The 21,844-nt window shown below is 44.7% G+C and overlaps 1 pseudogene; it reads left to right on the top strand.

Moving 5' to 3' along the window:
* Positions 1 to 16,840, top strand: part of LOC148474641 (DNA repair and recombination protein RAD54-like) — a 50,548-nt pseudogene extending 33,708 nt beyond the window's left edge.
* The last annotated feature ends 5,004 nt before the right edge of the window (positions 16,841 to 21,844 follow it).

A 21,844-nucleotide genomic window follows, 5' to 3' on the forward strand; every position in this document is an offset into this window, starting at 1 on the left:
TAATGAGTCATACAGTAAATAAATGCTTTCAGACTTTGAATGTGGTTCCAAAGCACAGAAAGTTATTATTCAATATAAAAACAGATGGTTACATGCTGTGATCTAAAGACAATTAGCGCAAATAAATCATACAGACCCAAGGTACAGTTGTTATATACACACGCGCTGTGGGCCCAGATACCGGCATCAGCATTAGAAACCTCCGTCAACAGCACAGCAAGAAGACTCAAGACTGGGGTCAGAGAGCGCACATATATACTCTTACAGGGATAGGCAATACAATAGACAAGTTTGACATGATTCCATTGGTTCTTCTTAAAGGTGCTTCTGTTACAGGATAGTTCATAGGTCAATTCGAATGGACACAAACAGCCTCTAACAACCCTTTGTGTCCTTTTTCCCCGCTGCATGCTAATCTAAGCTGCTAACATTACAGAGTACATTTTAATGTTTTAACTCTCTACAGTCCATAGTTTGCAGACGCATGTTGCGATCTTCTCACCGATGATACCGGAAATCTGTGGAGACACAGTGGATCAGTACAACACCAAACACGGTCTGCTTACCATGTACTAAACCTTAGATATCAAATAACCTTTATTACACAACATTAATAATTACTGCATAAACCTTGGATATTACACTTTAATGCTAGGGAACCTTTTATGTAAGTGTGCAGTGTTTAAGTATCGGGGAATTGGGAAAAGACGCTAGTTAGCGTTGTGAGATGTGTTTTGTGGAGTACACCGTGGTACGTGTTTTGCAGGGATAATCATTTTATATGTTTTAATGACTGTCTGTATTTACATGGTGAGGACTTTTAACTTCTTTCTATTGCGTGGGAATCACACAACGCTAAATAATAGCATCGTTGTATGTACTTATAATGGCGAGTTTCACTAAAATGGCGCTGGGCGGCCAGTCGCAAAATGGCGTCACCCCGATCTAATTTTAAACCGATCCTGTCTCAGCCAATTATCCGGCTTCGACAGTCCACCCTTTGATAGCAAACAACATGCTATCATACTCTGATCTTAAAATTAATTTAGGCTTACATTTAGACATATTATTTAATGTTATATTATGGGATGGCACAAGGTGGTTCTTAATCCATCAATAATGTGTCTCTAGGAGGGGACATAAAAGTACCCCTCTACGCACACTGCGGATCTTGGGGGACCATGGGAAAGATGTGGGGATGCACCAATCCTATAAAGGAAGTCTTGAGTGGGAATAGGAACTTACATTATTTAAAATAACATTTTAATAACACATTTTATGCATGTCTATATATTATACATATATACGATGGTACCTTCTAGTTCAGGGTTGTATAACCTTAGCACAGTACCCTTCTGATATTCTACCAATCATTTCTTTGGTGTTACTCAGTGTATATTTATACCGGAAGTGTCTTCCACCTGACCTAATTTTGCGTAACAGTTCATAATTCACGGTCAGCTCTTTATGAGAAGGTCATCGTGTGGTTATTCCCAGTCACTTCCCAACTTCCTGGTTCATTGCAGTTGGTGATGTTTAAACATATAAGTGTTTTATCTGCCTGGTACTGGTGGAGTTTAAAATGGGGTGGTTTGGTATTAAGAAATTTTCCATCCAGTGTCTTCCCTTTTTGCAATTCTAAAATTTCAGAGATATTTAATGGGAATGGCACTAATCCTACATTATGTTGTCCTTGGAGCACGTGAGAGCACACCCAACAGTCGGTTTGGTTCAAAATTTAGCCCACCATGGTGTGATAATCCTCTAAAGGATACCCACCCCAATACTGGTTATATTTAGGTTGACACTGTTGGATGCATCTCTTGTTGACTACGGACCCACAGAACTCACACATACAATAATCCTCAGATGATAGACCTTCACACTGTCTCTGAGTATCCAAAATAGCAGATCTCTTTATAATTACAGTACTAAGATTGGTCAGACACTCCCCTGATTGGCATAGCACTCCTCCTCTCGACTCCACTCCATCAATTCTGCCATTAGCTCCCATCTCCTCTATCGGTCCCCCGTCACAGAAACCAGAGATCCCTGAACAAACCAGGATGATGGAAACTCTGGAAGAGAATACAAATGAACACAGCAGACCAGTCCATTGCCGTAGCAAGGGCCTGCAAATTTCTTTAGTTCAGATATCTCACTGCAACCTTTTAACCATCCCGGAACAAGCTCACGATTGACAGCTCCATGCTATCAGCCTCGTCCCCACCTTGTTTCTCCACCGGTTGGTTGGCCTTCTTGCACTGAGTTGACTGGACCCAGGTATCTCTCTCGGCCACCTTTAAAGATGTGGTACTCGTCAGCAACACCTTATACGTACCTTCCCAATGATCAGTCAAACAACCTGAACGCAATAAATTTCTGATCATAACATATTCTCCAGGTGCAACATCATGACAGTTTGTTTAACAAGGGACAATTTCAGTTTCTGCTGTTGCTGTTTTAACTGTTTACTCATTGATATAAGATACCTTACAGTTACCTCGTTGTTACCTTTCAAATCTTCCTGCGGAATTATAATCAAATGAGGTTGTCTACCAAACAGTATTTCAAAAGGGGACAGATTTAGAGGGGGTCTAGGAGTGGTCTTTATGCTATGTAGGACTAACGGTAATGCCTCTGACCATCCTACTCCAGTTTCTGCCATGATCTTACTTAATTTATTTTTAATAGTGCCGTTCATCCTCTCCACCTTGGCACTCACTTGCGGTCGGTAGGGGGTATGAAGTCGACTATTAATACCCATCAGTTTACACATATTTTGAAAAACATCACCTGTGAAATGAGTACCCCTATCACTCTCGATAATTTTAGGGATACCGTATCTGCATACAAATTCCTGAACAATTTACTTGGCAGTAAATGCAGCAGTATTAATGGCAGCTGGGTATGCCTCAACCCAATTGGAAAACACATCAGTGCACACTAATACATACTTGAGATTCCTGCAGGGTGGTAATTGGATGAAATCAATTTGTATTACCTGGAAAGGTCCGTCAGTCGGAGGAATGTGGGATGGTTCGGTAGGGATCGTTTTCCCAATGTTTTTCCTCAAGCAGGTCAGACAGGACATTGCTCTCTTTTCCACTTGAGAAGAAAAACCTGGTGCGCACCAATATGCTCTCACCAATTTACACATACCTTGCTTTCCCAGATGAGTCAGACCGTGCGCTGCCTCAGCCAGGCTTGGGTAGTATGCCTTGGGAGCCACTGGCTTACCTTGTCCGTCTCTCCAGAGTCCAGAGGACTCTTGCCCACATCCCTTGGACCTCCAGACTGACTTTTCCTGGATAGAACACAAATTTTGCATCTCAATTAATTTCAGCATATCAATTGTTTGAAAAGTAATGATTTGTTCAGTTGGTACATTCATTTATATCCCTGCTTCCCATTTTGCAGCTTCGTCTGCCCTGTTGTTGCCCAGTGACACCGGATCATCCTCACATGTATGGGCTTTACACTTAATTACTGCCACTGCCTTTGGCAATTGGATTGCTGTTAGTAGTCCTTTTATATGTTTGGAATGTGCAATTGGTGTGCCTGCTGCTGTCATAAATTTTCTCAGACCCCATAAGGCACCGAAATCGTGTACTACCCCGAAGGCGTACCTAGAGTCAGTGTAGATATTAGCAGATTTACCTTCCGCTAATTCACATGCTCTCTTTAGTGCCACCAGTTCCGCCACTTGGGCCCGAGTGTGGTGGGCCTAAAGGTTCGGCTTCTATAACATCCTCATCATTTACCACAGCATAACCTGTACCTAACTCTCCAGTGTCAGTTTGTCTATGACAACTCCCATCCGTGTAAAATGTCACAACTACATTTTCTAAAGGTGTATCCCGTATGTCAAGTCTTGCAGTAAAGGTTTGATTCAGATATTCCATACAATAAAGTGCATCAATATACCTGCAGAACACACCTGTTGCCAGCGGCTCACCTCTCTCCACCCTTTGTGCATCATGTTGCACATATGGTAAATACGTAGCTGGATTTAACGTACTGCATCTTTTGATGGTGATGTTTGCAGGTGCTATTAAGGCTAGTTCCCATTTTGTGAACCTAGCTGAGGAGACATGTCTGGTTTGGGCAGAGTTTAGCAAAGCAGATACAGCATGGGGAGTATAGACAATCATATCATGGCCTAGTACCACATCCTCACTCTTATTGACCAATAGAGCAGTTGCTGCTACACTTCTTAAACATGTTGGGAGTGATCTTACCACAGTGTCCAATTGTGCACTGTAGTATGCTACGGGCCTACTGGCTTCACCATGTTTTTGTGTGAGGACACCTGCTGCACAACCATTGGCTTCCGTACAATACAAATCAAAAGGTTTTTCATAATCAGGTATTCCCAATGCAGGTGCTCTTGTCAGACTATCCTTAAGATTAAGGAAAGCCTGCTCTGATTCCTCTGTGTTTATGACACGATCGGGCTTTGAGGAAGAGACTAAGGACCTCATTCAGAGTCAGTCATATGGGAAAATGATGCACTCGCAAGTTGCGTCCTTATTATTGGATCGGTAGCTGGCCGACCAAGGGGAGGAAGCGGTCGGAAGTCCAAAAAATACGCCCCCTTCTCGTATGCATTACATGTCATCTCCGGGCATATAAGGATTAATCGAGACCATCGGGAACCATCGGAACTGGTCGTAGAGCTTAAGGTTGACCATACACTCTCTTAAGCACTGCGATCAGGTCAGTGTGCAAACCACCCATGTCACGTGTGCCATGACACTACTTTGTTAATTATGCACTCCCATAAAACGTCGTTCGCATAATTAGGCATGCCTGCGTTCGGATCTCCACTCCCCCATTTTCAAGCACCTTCCCCTGTTACCACCCACAAACGCCTCAATCTGTCACTCAAACTACCGACCTGGCTGTGTTCAAGTAGAGAGAAATTTCTGATCGTAGCAGCTAGTTTGCGCATGCGCATTGCGAACTTTACGCATGCGCAGTTTAGCGAACATCGGTGGCATACGACCTTGCGCCTGCAACGACCGACTCTGAATGAGGTCCTAAGTCCTGTAATGGCATGGCCAAAATAGAAAAACCTGGGATCCACATTCTGCAGTATCCACACATTCCCAAGAAGGTACGAATTTGCTATTGGTTCTGCGGCAGTGTCATGTTCTGTATGGCCTGGATTCTGTCATTTGTGAGATGTCATAACCCCTGAGTTAGGCAGTTTCCCAAATATTTAACCCTGGACTGGCATGGCTGTAGTTTGTCCTTGGCAACCTTGTGTCCTGTTTGCGAGAGATGAAGCAACAAAAGTTTAGTATCATTTAAACATGACATAAACGAATCAGAACATAACAATAAATCGTCCACATATTGTATTAGAACAGATCCATTGGCAGGTTGAAAAGATTGTAAACAGTCGTGTAAGGCCTGGGAGAAGATACTGGGGCTGTCTATGAAACCCTGGGGCAATCGTGTCCATGTGTATTGTACACCCCTGTATGTGAATTCGAATAGGTACTGACAGTCAGGATGAAGAGGTACAGAGAAGAAAGCAGAACAGAGGTCAATGACAGTGAAATGGGTTGCATTGGGTGGGATCTGCATAAGAATGACAGCTGGATTTGGCGCTACGGGAAATTGGCTCTCTACCACCTTATTAACCCCTCTAAGGTCTTGTACCAGCCTATAACCCCTCCCACCACTCTTCTTTACAAGAAAGGTGGGACTGTTGGCTACACTAGCTGTATGAACTAAAATTCCCTGCTGTAATAATCGCTCAATTATGGGATAAACCCCTAATTCTACCTCCTGTTTTAATGGGTACTGGGGAATTTTAGGAGCTTGCTTACCAATTTTTAGATTTACCATTACGGGACTTACGTTTGCCATTAATCCAGTGTCCTGTCCATCCTTGGTCCACAGTGAATCTGGAATTTGGGATAACATTTGATCTACCTGAGATGAATTTTTACTTAAACCAGTAGAGTGATACATTATCCTTTGTGGAGTGTCCAACATATCCCTCACCTCGTGCGCAACTCTCTCTGGGATATCTAGAAATACACCATCAGGGGTACAATATATGACACATCCCATCTTACATAACAAATTCCTTCCCAGTAGGTTAGTAGGAGCCGCTGCTGCCAGGAGGAAAGAATGCCTGGTATGCAATGGCCTGATAGTGACCTCTGTGGATTTTGTTACAGGATAATGTTACACTTTACCCGTTACACCCATTGCTGGTACTGTCTCGCTAGTCACCTGTAAGCTAGCAGGAGATTTTATCACTGGCCTGGTCGTCCCTGTGTCTACAAGAAAAAGATATTTAGTACCAACTGCATCAACCATCATCACTGGTTCTTCCCTAGTACTTCACATTAACCTGACTATCTGTAGACTACAGGTATGACCTGACCCCTAGCATTGACTCTCACTCTCCAATACAGCATTTACGGCCACAATTGGAGCTGGTGACTTTTGTGGGTTTCCTGTACTCTGTGTATATCCCGTATGGGGATATCCAGGTACTCCCTGGTTAGGGGGTCCTACCTTCTTCACCCTGCAGTTCCTACTTACATGTCCCACTTGGTTGCAGTTAAAGCACCTTCGTGGGTGGGGTGGGTGAAAGGATTGCTGTGTGGGTAGAGCAGAAGGGAAAGATGGTGGGTGTGGGTAAGGATATTGAGGGAAATATGGTGGTTGTGGATAGTATGGGTTTTGTGGCTGTGTGTGATAAGTGGGGTGGGGTTGTGTTTGAGGTGGTGCAGGATTGGTGAGAACATGTAGCTGTGCAGGTGCATGTGTGTCTGTTGGCTGTGATGTTATAGTCATTCCTTCTACAGCTTGAATACTAACAGCCATTAGCTTCTCGCTCTGGGTCTCTCTCTTTTTAAGGATGTTCTTATCGTGTTCAATAGCGGATTCTATGAGGGTGTCTACAGTGACTCCCCTCCAGCCAGGTAGTGAGGTCTGAACTCGGGTCTTTAGATTCTCTTTTAGACCATCCATAAGTACAGTGATGATCATTACCCTGTGATGTGTGCTATCTTTACTATCCTCTAACCCAGTGTACTGGGTGATAGCCTGCAGAGCTCGGTTACAATAATCCTCTGCAGATTCACTCGGGTAATGTTACCTTGATTACTTTCGTCTCTTATGGGAACATCTCCATCCAATACGCAATCCGTGATAAACTTTTTCACGTCGGTATTGTGTGGAAGACAAGCCCTTAACACCACTCGCCAATCTTTATTGGTTGGCTTGTGAGCACTACCCAAATTCTTTAAAAATCTTTGGCATTTGGCTAATTCCTTCTTAGGGTCAGTGAAATCATTCATTATGGAATTTAGCTCCGCTCTTATCCAGGGACAATGCATTGCTACTTCCCTTGTGGGCACTACACCGTTCGCATCCGCATTCCCATTCAGAACAGTTATTGTCCGGATGGGATGCAGACCGGCCGCACTGCTACTTTTGACCTTGTTACCTGGCTGGGGATTTAGTCTACTACTGCTACATATGTGGTTACCAACTTTCTCTACGGGTGCAGTGGATGTTAACACTTCCTGTACTATCACTGATGAAGATGGTGGCACCACTTGTGCTTGTTGTGGTGGAGCTTTTAAAATGTGTACAGCATGGGAAATGGCAGATATAACAATAGGCTCATCATCCGCATCATAAACATTTTCTTTATGATTACTTAAGAGAGGGTACAAGTTACTTGTTTCATTTTTATGGGTTTTTTCAACAACTGTACCTGCACCCCCATCTGCATAGGGCGGCGGTGGTGCGCGTGAACCACTGGCAATACCTTCCGCAATGCTACTTTGCTGTATGTGCACGCTATCTCGCATTCTGGGAGAAGCTTAAGCTTTTCAATGGAGATTTAAACTGGCGAAAGACAATCAAGATACTTTCACTTACCTGTGGACGTCTTAACAGGATGCGCCCACAAACCTCTGGAAGACTAACCAGGCTGCTTCCACGCACCTAATCCCTTTTTGACTACCTTTCAACTGCTAGCATGTAGGCATTCTAATAACACCTACCCTTTTCAGTGATTTCGTCCACCCTCTACCCAGTTCACAATCACAATTTAGCCAAAACTGTGCGGTTCAATTACAATGCTCAAATAACCCTAACTGATCACTGAATACTGTAATCACAATGGGAGCCAAACCTTCAACAAAGACAACAACTACACCTGCTTATGTGTTAGAACAGTATCTACTACCAAGCTACTAGGTCGACCCTTGCGCCTAGTCCTTAAGGGTCCTACGATACCCTTAATTAGGGAACTGTTGTCCCTACCAACAAATACTCACTGTTACTCTTTTCCTGTGCAGAAAACTACATGTTTTCCCAGACTATGGCAATACTGATCAATGTATTTACAACAATGCTATCTATCAATATCACCGTGCACTCTCAACGGCTTTGTTTAAAACACGTGGCAGCAATACAGGAAATACATATACGCTATTGTGTGACTAGTCGCATACACAATAATGCGACTTCCCCTTTTTAACACAAAAATAACTATCGATGAAGGAAAACAAACTTTTTCCTCCCTCATCCCTGGATTCTCAATCAGCGCTCCTAAAGCCACAATAACAGGGCGGACTCTCAGCAACAAAGTGGTAGCAGATTTCGAAGGCACAATGCGTTCTCCTGCTAGGCGCCTCCACCCTTTTGCTGAGAGATCGCTACCGAGTGTTACCTAGTGACCGGTAGCATGATTTCACACTGCGAGCCCCCAACTATCGATACCTAATTAAAACCTCTATGCAATCCTGTCTATACCTTCTAAAATTGTCGCTATTTAGCGTAATGAGTCGCACAGTAAATAAATGCTTTCAGACTTTGAATGTGGTTCCAAAGCACAAAAAGTTATTATTCAATATAAAAACAGATGGTTACACACTGTGATCTAAAGACAATTAGCGCAAATAACTCATACAGACCCAAGGTACAGTTGTTATATACTCACGTGCTCTGGCCCAGATACCGGCATCAGCATTAGAAACCTCCGTCAACAGCACATCAAGAAGACTCAAGACTGGGGTCAGAGAGCGCACATATATACTCTTACAGGGATAGGCAATACAATAGACAAGTTTGACATGATTCCATTGGTTCTTCTTAAAGGTGCTTCTGTTACAGGATAGTTCATAGGTCAATTCGAATGGACACAAACAGCCTCTAACAACCCTTTGTGCCCTTTTTCCCGCTGCATGCTAATCTAAGCTGCTAACATTACAGAATACATTTTAATGTATTAACTCTCTATAGTCCATAGTTTGCAGACGCATGTTGCGATCTTCTCACCGATGATACTTGAAATCTGTTGAGACACAGTAGATCAGTACAACACCAAACACGGTCTGCTTACCATGTACTAAATCTTAGATATCAAATAACCTTTATTACACAACATTAATAATTACTGCATAAATCTTGGATATTACAGTTTAATGCTAAGGAAACTTTTATGTAAGTGTGCAGTGTGTAAGTATTGTGGAATTTGGAAAAGACGCTAGTTAGCGTTGTCCGACTATGTGTTTTGTGGAGTACACCATGGTACATGTTTTGCAGGGATAATCATTTTATATGTTTTAATGACTGTATTTACATGGTGAGGGCTTTTAACTTCTTTCTATTGCGTGGGAATCACACGACGCTAAAATAATAGCATCGCCGTATGTACTTATAATGGTGAGTTTCACTAAAATGGCGCTGGGCGGCCAGTTGCAAAATGACGTCTCATTGCCATTTGCAAAATGGCGTCGCCCCAATCTAATTTTAAACCAATCCTGTCTCAGCCAATTATCCTGCTTCGACAGTAAAGATGGATAGGGTTCATCATAGATGGAGGCTGTGTAAGATGTACATTAAAGCAGCGAGACCTCATTAGTCGGCCACCCTCTGAGTCCACAGCCAAATAAGACAAGGGCAGCACAGCGTCCGTATTTATAGAGCTCTATTGACACAGTGGGGTAAAATAGTCGTATGTTTTAGCTTTCCCTCCCTAAGATATGACAGCTTCTAAAAACAGGTGCTGAGAAATTATTTGGTTTATGATTGATGTGAATACAGTATAGTGGAGCTTAGACTGTAAATTGTACAGTCTATGGAACCTGTCACAGAGATTGTCATAAACAGCCATTGTCTAAGGAGAGCCCATCTTATTGGACAGGACTACCTACCATTACTGCACTGAGTGAGGCCTCTTCCTCACTCCCTAGACCTGGGGAACCACATTGAGGTACATCAGGTACTGCTGAGTGTGAGTGAGCTGCAGTGAACATGAAGGTTTTGGTTATATATCCATGGTTTTCCTTTTCCAGACTGGGACCATTGAAGAAAAGATCTTCCAGCGCCAGACACACAAAAAGGCACTAAGGAGTTGTGTGGTGGATGAGGAGCAGGACGTGGAGAGACATTTCTCTGTGGGAGAGCTCAAGGAACTCTTCACGCTCAACGAGGACACGACGAGTGACACACACGACAAGTGAGTGCTAGGCCCATTGGGCTATAGACAGCTTTTTGAACAGTGCATTGCATTCAGCCTTTCATACATTCTCATACCGTTCATCCCCCCTTCCTGATGGTGACACCATTGGTCTTCTGCTCACGGCTGATAACCAGTCATTCTCTTTACGGTCCCTGGCAGAAAATGTCATTTACACTCATCTTTGTATTGATAACCAGAAATAATTATAAGTTATCATTAGGTCCCCTCCAAAGTCAGCAATTCTAGTTTTCTAACTCCTTTTATAATGTATTCCTTCCAGTACCTTTATTCTTGTAGCTTCTTCACATTTATTCTTTGTGCTTCTTCCAGTCATGTGCCCAAAGCTGTGCCCCATATTTAGGGTATAACTAGTATCTTCCACAACAGTATTACTATGTTTGCCCAGACATTTATCTCCCTATTAAATGTATCCAGGATTTTATGCTCCTTTTGCATTTCACATCTCCAGTTTCCAATAATATCACACTGAGGGCCGGATTCAAAGTTGGGAATAAACACATTTCCTTAATTCGCATGCAATTAAAATGCATCCCTCGCTAGATTCTTAGAATTGTGGCCCCTTGGGGCAAGCGTTATCAGCAGGAGGGGTGTGTACAGGCAGGTGTAGCTCTATGACTGAATATGCAATCTAATGAAATCTGACTATGTCCCTGATTCGATCAGACTGATTTATCTGAGATAAATGGAGATTGTACTTGTGCACACATTATACAATCCTCTATCAGATCATACAATTCTCAGATCTGACAGATTTGTACAATGTGTACCCAGCTAGGAGCGATATGTTTTACTAATATCTTTTGCCGGTACCTAGGGAACTGATGTAAAGATATGTGAATGATGATACCAGTAGTACTATCTAGCCTCTGATTGCATAATGATCCCTCTGTCTATTTATGTTTCCATTTTGATTAATGCAATAAAGACTGAGAACGTGAACCCATCTTGAAATTTCTTTTTCTGGCTGCTGGGGACTCCTTAGACCTATTCTGTCTTCGGCCTGGGTTAAAAAGTTGTTAAATGGTCAGAACTGCTTTCTGAGCGCCTTCCCTCTGGCAGATCAAGGACAGAACATTCGACCATTGCGGATAATGGAGGCATCCCGGCACTTAGGTGATTCAGCCTTGGATGCTGGCCTTAGGGGGTCACTCAGACCCGCTCACGAGCGGCAGTACGCTCGCAAGTGGGTCGATGTTCCACACTGCGCATGCGCACGACGGAGGGAGCTCCGTCACGCGCATGCGCGAGACCTGGTGAGCGACTGGCTTTCCATCGCTCCGGGTCTCGCACCAAAGGGGGCGTGCTGTCGATGTTGATTGACAGCACGTCCCCTTTGGTGGGCGTGCCGGGGGCGTGCCTGCCAGACGGAGGCGTTCCCATGGGAATGCCTACCGTCTGAAGCCGGCCCCACTGACATCATTAGTGATGTCAGTGGGAGTGATTTTGGCTCTGATAGAGCCAAAATCACTCCAGGGCTTGTGGCAGGGAGACCCTACCGCAGGGTCTCCGTCGCAAGTCTGATGGTCACGATGGTCAAGACCATCGCGACCATCTTTTTGGCCGCTCGCATATGCTGTGTGTGGTCACCCACAGCTATATGAGCGTCCAGGAGGACGCTCCATTTTCATGGAGGAGGGCCCTGATTCAGAGCGAGCATTCTGCTCAGAGCATTCAGCATTCAGCTCTGAATCAGGCCCTTAGTGCGGCCAATATTTTCACATCAATTGTAGCAGCCCGATGGACTCTCTGGCTCAAGGCAAGGAAAGCTACCCCACAATACAAGATAATTCTAAAGTACAGTCTGTACACAGACAATGTCCTCTTTTTGACCCGAACCTGGAAAAAATTATCAGTCATGCCACTTAATGGTCCAAAATTGAAAGGTCCTAGGTTTTGGTGTCTTTATCCTTCCAGTAAATCCAGATTGGTTTCTCTTATTAATTAATTCTCCACTCCCTGTGGAGGTCATCAAAAGGGATAACAGGCTTGTTCAGATAAAAGAATAGAAGCCAAATCTCCGGATAAACACTTGCCATGAGGGACATTCTATTTCAACCATTTCTTAGTCCAGAAATCAAGTTTTCTGCCAATTTTTAACATCAAACGCCTGAACTTTCATCTTCGAGGCAGTACTTTTTAAGATAGTCTCTTAGATCAGTAATAAACAGCATGAAAGTGAATAGATTTCTGGTGTCCATAGATATAAGGAATGCATATTCATATGTCCCAATCTGGAAAGGCCAATAGTGCTTTCTCCAATTTGCTGCCCAATCTCTGCATTATCAATTTTGTGTCCTTTCTTTCAGGCTAGCAGCAATGTCAAGGGGCTTTAAGAAAAATGATGGTGGTTCTCTTAAGAACCAGAGGTGTTAGTCATCCCTTATCTCTGTCTGTTCTCTGGGTTCCATATACAGTTGACTTCCCAGATTTTACAGTCTCATAGTTGGCTCGCTTGGAGGGAACTCTAAGGAATTATTGGAAGATTATAGTCAATGCACACACACAGGGCCGGATTAACGGGGGGCGACAGGGGCGATCGTCCCTGGGCCCCAACACGTTAAGGGCCCCCACACCAATCGGGGTTAAAGAGGACCGGAGGAAACGGAACCAGTTCCGCCTCCTCTGGCCAACTTAACCCCGGTGCCGCATAGAGGCTCCATTTACCAGGTGCCCGCTGTAAACAGCGGGCGCCCAGCTCCCTCCCCTCAGCGGCAGATGGAGTTGGAGGCTTGAGCTCAAGTGAGCTCCAGCTTCTGGCTCACGCAGTGCACTATCGTCTCTGCCATAGTGCAGAGGAGCAGTCGAGCGGACTGCAGCGGACACGGTAAGTATGAGATTTATTTTATTTTTTTTAGTGCAAGGGCCTACTGGGGGCATTACTGGTGGGGGGCATTACTACAGGGGACATTACTCGGAGGGGAGTATTACTACTGGGGCATTACTCGGGGAAGGGGGAGGCATTACTACTGGGGGCATTATTGGTGGGGGGGCATTACTACTGGGGGCTTAACTCAGGGGGGAGCATTACTACTGGGGCATTACTCGGGAAGGGGGAAGGCATTACTACTGGGGGCATTACTGGGGGGGCATTACTACTGGAGGCATTACTCGGGGGGGAAGCATTACTACTGGGGGCATTAATCAGGGGGCATTACTATTGGGGTCTCTACTCAAAAGGGAGCATTAGTATTGGGGGCACTAATAGAGGGGCATTACTACTGGGGGTATTTCTACAGAGGGCTCTACTAAAGGGGCAATGACTACTGGGGGAATTACTATTGGGGGCACAACTACATGGGTATTACTACTGGGGGATTTATACAGGGGGCATTACTACTAGGGCATTACTATTTGGCACACGCCCAATTACTACTGGGGGGCATTACTATTTGGGGCACAACTACAGGGGTATTACTACTGGGGGCATTTATACAGAGGGCATTACTACAGTGGGCATTACTAATGGGAGTATTGCATAGGGGGCACTACTACTGGGTGCACTGCATATGGGCACTACCACTGTGGGCACTGACACTACTGGGGGCTCTGCATAAGGTCCCCATTGCGCATACCCCCAGTTTGTCACATTTAATAGGGGCCCCCACAGACCTTAATCCGGCCCTGCACACACCCACTATGGATATGTAAGATAATTCAAACCAATGGCACTGCACTTGGAGCAGCAAAGGTAGTATACTAATAAGTCACCAAACTTATAACAAATGATATAATCAAAAGAAAAAACAAGCAACCTCTCTTGCGCTCCAAACTTGTTCAACTTCAATTATATGGCAGTTTTCTTCTCTTCATCATTGACTAATGCACACACACTGGTTGGGAGATTGAGGCCGAGATTTTCTTTCTTGACTGTTCGGATAATCGAAAGAATGCATTTGTGGGCTTTTTTTTAACAGATTTATCTACAAAATGCCAAAATGATCGTTTATATACGCTATGCAATAAATCAGACAATTACCTGATTATTGGCAAAACTGCCCATTAATTGTACAGTGTGTACCTAGTTTAACTGAAAGACAAGATTCTCTAATTACAGCGAATAATGAGGTCTTTGTTGGCTTTCAGATAGATCTCTGTGCTTCTAAGCATAAAAGTCCTAGGAAAGATGGTATCAGTCTTTCGAGGCGGTTTAATGTGTTCATGATGACTCTAGGAGGTTCCAGATATAACAAATCGCACTTTAGGCTATCTAGACCATTTCATCAGGTTGCAATTGTCATTTCTTTGGTGGCTGAGGACCAACAACCTCAGTAGAGGTAGTCTGTTCACTTTAGGGATTATGGCAAAGTCAAAGATAAAATTAATGTTCTGGATTTAAACCCTTTTGCAAAAGTGGAGCTTTTTTCTAACAGGAAAGCCAATAAAGATTAAATACGACAGTGCCACAACGTTGGCACACATCAACTACCGGGAAAGCACATAGAACTCACTGGCGATGAAGAAAGTTCAAAGAGATCATGCTCTGGTTGCAACTAAACGTTCCGCCCAGCTTAGTGGTGGTCTTCACATTGGATACTTGAGTCAGACTTTCTCAGCAGGAATGTTCTACATCCAGGATAATGGTGCCTTCATCGAGAGGTATTGGCCCCTACACACTAGACAATATTTTGAACGATATGGTTGTTTCCGACGCATCATAATGACTAATCGTTCAAATAGTCAAGTGTATGCAATATGCGTGCTCCCGCGGCGTCGTTTTGTCGCATCTTCAGATCTTTTGTACATGCAGGAAGATCTGTCAATCCCGGATTAATTGGCCAAGAGCGGTATTTAGAAGCCACACCGACACCACCACAGTACACCTTGAAAAAGATCCTGGGCCGGGATCGAAACGCTTTGGTGGAGTGGAGGCCAGTCCATGATACAGGAGTGTTGTTTGGATTACAAGAATACTCACTTACCTGTAAGTGCTATTGTCCAGACTTTCCATTCTGGCACCAGGTTGTGATTACTCTTCCAATGAGACGTTTTCTGGGACTTTAGCATTCTATTTTTATATTTTTTTATTTCTGACACATGTCTTTTTTGTATGATTAAATTATTTATGATATTCACCGGGAATTCTCTGTGTCTACATTTACTTGCTCCGTTGGAGAGACTGGTGATAGGATATCCCACAAAGAAACGTTTATGAGATTTCCTACGTCTTATCCCTTGTGAGTAAGGGTACGCCCCACATTGTATTTACCTGATGACGCTAGTACTTGTGCACACTTATGTGTAAAAGATACCTTTATACACGGATACTTTGTGCCCTTATTGTGAGTTGGGTATGACGTATTTCTTCAGTGCATGCCTGTATGTCGGTGTTAAACACTTCTATGGATTAGTGACAACTTGCTATCGCGTGAAATATGTCCTCCTGCATGTGAAGGGCAGAGATATTATTCACACTATTGTTTCCACACCCTGAGAGTGTACATCAAGTATCATATATACTACACTATCAATATTTTTCTGTTTCCTTTCTATACATACGGCGAATAATTGAAAGAAGAAACAGAGAAAGAACAAGAAAAATTCTGAATACAGAGACACATGATAAATGTAAGTATTTTTATTTGAAGCGCCGTTATCCACTGTCCATATTTTTGTATGTATTGTATTATCAAGCCTATTAGATGGTGCTTGTTGAGAGTGTGATTTAGGCTGCATCACGTGCGCATATTTGAGTGTCATATTTCTATATTGATGTATTAAACCTTGTAATGACGAAGTGGAGCTGTTTCCCATAGCAACCAATCAGATTCCAGCTATCATTTTATAGATTATACCTGATAAATGATAGGTAGAATTTGTTGCTGTAGGAAACACCTCCCACCTGTCCTCTTTAGACGCTTGATACATCTCCCCCTTTATCTGTAATGTGTCTGAGCACGGCATTGTGGGCCCTTATGCCTGGTGATGTGACTTATTGAATCTGATCCCCTTTCATTCTTTTCCCATTTAGGTTCAGATATCGTTGCTGCGTGAATAGGCGTCAGGTCCGCCCTCCCCCCGATAACACTGACTGCACGTCTGATCTCTCTCAGTGGAACGATAAGCGCGGCTTACAGGACCAGGTGCTGAACGCGGCTTGGGATGCTGCGGTTACGTTTACATTTCACCACCGCTCCCATGAAGAACAGAGGGGGGTCCTATAGCTGTTCAGTAACTGTTAGAAGGGATCAGGGAGCCACGTGACAAGAAAATAACATCTCCGTCTTTGGAGGTGGGAGGACAAAGTGATAACACAGGACGGCAGGAAACCAGCTGCTAATCTCCAGCTGCCACCTAGTGGAAATATTTCCGTGCTTGTATGACGGATTTGTGGGTTACCAGGAATATTTGCTGCTGTGTGAGATGTTTACGTCCAATTCTCCTCAGTGATCTGATACTAAAGACATTGATGATGGAGGATATAACTGTGCTGCCTCATGTTATAATGTGGACACTAAGTAACCTGCTTCCTGCAGTGTGGTCACATGTTCTGAGTGTGACAAATGGTGGAAGATACTGAAGGGAGTTTGTACATAAAACGTCTGCATCTTGGTGACCAGAGCCAGTCACTCACTGTGATTATTCTATGAGGTGGGAGGAAGATCCCGTCACATCCCGCTTCTGGTGTCAGGTGCCCGGACCTGGTGAGATCTGGGGAGCCTCTCAGTTTCCAGAGCTATGGTGATGCTGGATTATTAATATAATATAGGATATCCTGACACCCTGGAGTGTTTGCATAATTTTCTGCATGAGAAAATACTGATATTGCTGCGGCAAAGACTGTTTTGTTTTCTAATTCCAAACCCTAAATTAAAATTCCCCTTAAAAAAAATAAATCTACAAATATGTATGTTGTGTGTGTGATTTACTAAGCATGCTAAAGGTGGTCCTGTGTAATCCTGCAAGCCTACAATGGGAGGTCAACCGAGGACCCTACACCACATTTAGGGCCTGATTCAGACCTGCTTGCTCCCAGAATATGCAAATTCAGCTAAGTGACGTCAAGGCAGGCGATCACACGGCAAGGCATAAGCACGCCCACTATGTCTTGGCGTGCGACTACTTTGTGTATGCAGATGCCCAACAGCCTGTCTTTAGCCGCCCACTAGCGTACGTCATCTCCAGGAAGGATATACAACCATCGGTATATCGGGTACCATCGAAACTGACAGCAGCGACTGCGGTTGACTGTACCCTAACGCAAGCACTGCGAGCACTTCAGTGTATCATTCATCCAGGTGATGTGTACTATGACGCTGCCTGATAATTATGCACGCCTCTGAGACGGCGTTGAAACACTCAGGCACCCTCGTTCGCACCTCCACTCCCCCATTACTACTGTCCTGCCCCTGTTAACACCCACAAACGGCCTCTCCTGTCACTCATTCCACTGGGCTGTCTTTGCTGGGCGAGCGAGCGTTTCCCGATCACTCGGACTAGTTTGCGCACTGTGATGCATGCGCAATTGCATAACATCGGCCAGGAACGATCAAGCGGCTGCTTGCGAACGGGTCTGAATCAGGCCCTTAGTCCATAAGCCAGTAGATGGAAGAGATGGCATACCATATATGCCATGTGTCCCTAAGTCCAAAAGTCTAAGCTACAGACCAGTCCTGGGTACAACTGTCCAACAAGTGACCCCCTAGGCTTGTGAGATGGGTGCAGTAGGCAGTCATTTCTCCATTTCTTTGGGTGACGGTGACCGCAGGGTTCAGTAGCGCAAAGCGTATGTATCGGCCGTACTATTTTCATTGCTTTTTATTCTAATTGTTAAAGCTTTCCCTGTTTACATAAATAACTTTTGTGCTTTGGAACCACACGATTGGACTGGAAAGCGACTAGCAGCGCTAAATAGCGACTATTAGGTATCAATAGGGGTAAAAAAAAAAATATAGGGAACACACTTCTAAAATAGCCAAATTAAATTTAGAGGGGTTCCCAAGTATGCGGCAGGTGTTTTCTTCATTGTGGGAGTAGTGGCAGGTGCATTTTTGCTGAATTTTTAAAAATACTTTTAGGGACTAAAAAAAATGCTTACCCCCCATTTTCATGTACCCCAAATTTGACAGATTTTTTTTTTTGTAAAAATAACCATTGCTAAGTGCTATTCCTCACCCCTTCTTCCTAGCCGCAAACCCCAACTTCCTTCAGCAGGTAAAAATGGGGGTACCCTCAGTGATCCTCCATGTCTAGACATCTTTAGGGGTTCCCTTGAATATTTCCCCAAAAATCCAGTTTTTTGGCGATACCTTTCCGCTGGCTCCTGTTTACGTTGATTTCTAATTGAATACTGGGATAAAGCAGGCACGCGCCCGATACTTTATCCCCGGAAAACCTGCGATGTCCAGCACAGACTTTTCGCTCCCGAATTGAATATGGCCCTTAGTCCCAGAATATGCAGCAAACCTGATTGTGTTGATATACAGTAACTGACATAGGTTAAACATGTAATTTTCTCTTTGTAAGTCTGTAACCACATTTTACAGCAACCAAAGATTTAGATTAAACGTTTGTTTATTTTACAGAGATCTGGAATAATTGTATTTCTAGAACACGCATTTATGGACTCTGGATTTGTGCCAGATGCCTCTGTACAGTATCTAGATTTGTGACACCCTCATATGCCTGAGCAGGTGGAGCGAGGGTGGGCAAGCATAAGAAGAGTACATGTAAGTTTCCTTTTGGACTTATATAGCAGTATATGGTCAGAGTGTAACGTGCATTACACAGTAAATGAGACTCTTTATGTGCATGTTTACAATTCAGTATGATTTACCGCCGGCCGCATGGCCTGTGGTTCAAATCCCAACAGCGTGAGCCCGGCAGGGGTGAAAATCCCGATTGTCCTAGGTTGGTATTTACTAACCTAATTTTACCCCCTAATCCTCCCTTAGGGGTGCCTAACCCTAACCTCCCCCCAAGTGCCTAACCCTAACCTTCCCCCCAAGTGCCTAACCCTAACCCCCCCATCCCTGCCGCCTAAACCCGGGGTGGGCGCCTAACCTTAACCTCCCCCCGGGAGTGCCTAACCTTGACCCCCTTCACCTAGCCTAAATCTAACCCCCTGTCCTTGCCCTGTGCCCGGCTTACCTTCGATCGGTAAGCCGGGTGTCGGGCTCCCAGCGTAGGGAAAATGACAGGCGGTGGGATTTCGACGCCTGTCATTTAACCCTTGCCGAGATTAGACATGCTTCCCGCATGTTTATGTGTATGTTATATTTGCTTTCAGAATGAATACACGGATGGCGTTACCAGGAAATGAGGAGTCAGCACATCCCCATGTGAATCTTGGTCTCCAGTTGAGTCCTTACAGCTGTGGGACTAAGGATAGGAGATCGGAGCATATGTGCATCTGCACTGTGGTTCCAACTATGGGAGGAACCCCAGTTACAAGGACACATGACTAAGTTACTTCTTAACAAAAGACGAGTTGCAGACCAGCAAATACCGTGGCCCGTATTAAATTTGAAGCGAAAAGCCGAGATCGGCGAAAAAGTTTCACCGATGACGTCATTTCACCAGGCGGAAAAGTATTTCCCGTATTCAATTTGAAAGACTTTCCACCTAGGCGGAAAGTCAATGCAATGTAATAGGCGAAAAAGTTTCTCCTATGAATGGCAGGCTGAAAAAAAGGGCAGCATTGGGGTTTTGGGGTACAACATTGCGGTAACCCCCGTGCAGCCTTAAGACAGTCCCCCAAAGGTAAACTACATCAAAAAATAAAAAAAAAAACACTTAAGAACACCCAAAAAAATCACTTTCATTTTGGGGGCGAAAAAAAATAATTTGGGGGACAAAGTTAAAAACCAGCGAACTAGACTACAGGGGTGTCCCCAAGTATGCCCCAGGTGCTTTTTTCATTGCAGGTGCTTGTGGCAGGTGGATTTTTCATGTTTTTTAAAACTTAACTTTAGCAACTTTTAAATATGCTGTCCCCCATTTCCAAGTACCCCAAATTTGCTGGGATAACTCATTTTCTGCAGAAAAAACTCCTGAATACTATTCTTCACCACTTATGCAAAAACACAATGTTACAGCTATTGAGCGCGTTTAAAAACACCAAATACCTTCAGCAAGCCAAATTGGGGGGTACCATAAGGAACCCCCATGTCCGAGCATCTTTTGGGTGGTTTCAGGCTGATTTCCCCAAATCTGACAGTACTGTCCGTTTGTTTCAGTTTTGCCGGGTCCCATTTTCAGGTACTTTCAAATTGAATACGGGGATACACGGGCACGTGTGCGATACTTTTCCGCATGCAAAACAGGCGAAGTAGGTGGAGAGTCTGGGGAGTCGAAAAAGTATCGCTGGTCTGCTCAAATTGAATACGGCTCTATGTGTCAGGACATACAAGCTCTTCTATTATGCTTTGTCTAATCATCATGACTACAGATGCACCACGCAAGCTACTGTACTTATTGCCAATCAGTGGCGTAACTACTGCCCCCGCAGCCCCCACGGTGGCTTGGAGGCGCTGGATAGCTTGGGGGCGACGGGGGCAGTAGTTACACCACTCAGTGGCGTAACTCCCATAACTATGGAGGGTGCAGGGGTTGTGGTCGTACCCCCTGCACCCTCCAGATGCCGGGCGCCCGCTGAGTGTGTTGCCATATCATATTCAAACCCCCGGCGGCAGGTGGAGGATGGAGCTCCCTCCATCTTCTGGGTCCCGCAGGGCACTATGGGAGTGACGTCACTCCCATAGTGCCGAGGGAGTGAGCTCCGTCTTCCGGGTCCCGCAGAGCACTATGGGAGTGACATCATGACATCACTCCCATAGTGCCAAGGAGCGGACGCCGGGGTATGGACGGCAGCAGCACTGGAGCGGGGATAAAGGTAAGTGTTTTGTTTTTATTTGTGTGTGTGTTTGTGTGCGCAAGGGGAGCAACTACAGGGGGCTAACTACTGGGGGCAACTACAGGGGGCTCACTACTGGGGGCAACTACAGGGGGCTCACTATTGGAATCAACTAGGTGCAACTACTGGGGGCTCACTACAGGTAGCTCACTACAGGGGCAACTACAGGGGGCTCACTACTGGGGCAGCTACAGGGGGCTCACTACTGGGGGCAACTACTGGGGGCTCACTACTGGGGGCAACTACTGGGTGCAACTACAGGGGGCTCACTACTGAGGGCAACTACAGGGGGGCAACTACTAGGCACAACTACAGGGGGCACTACTAAAATGGGCACTACAGGGGACACTACTAGAAGGAGCACAACTACAGGGGGCACTACTTGAAGGGGCACAACTACAAGGGGCACTGCATATGGGCACAACTACAGGGGGCACTACTTCAATGGGCACAATTACAGGGGG

Source organism: Taudactylus pleione, unplaced genomic scaffold (assembly GCF_031769625.1).
Source record: "Taudactylus pleione unplaced genomic scaffold, aTauple2 ptg000824l, whole genome shotgun sequence".
In the NCBI taxonomy this organism is placed as follows: domain Eukaryota; kingdom Metazoa; phylum Chordata; class Amphibia; order Anura; family Myobatrachidae; genus Taudactylus; species Taudactylus pleione.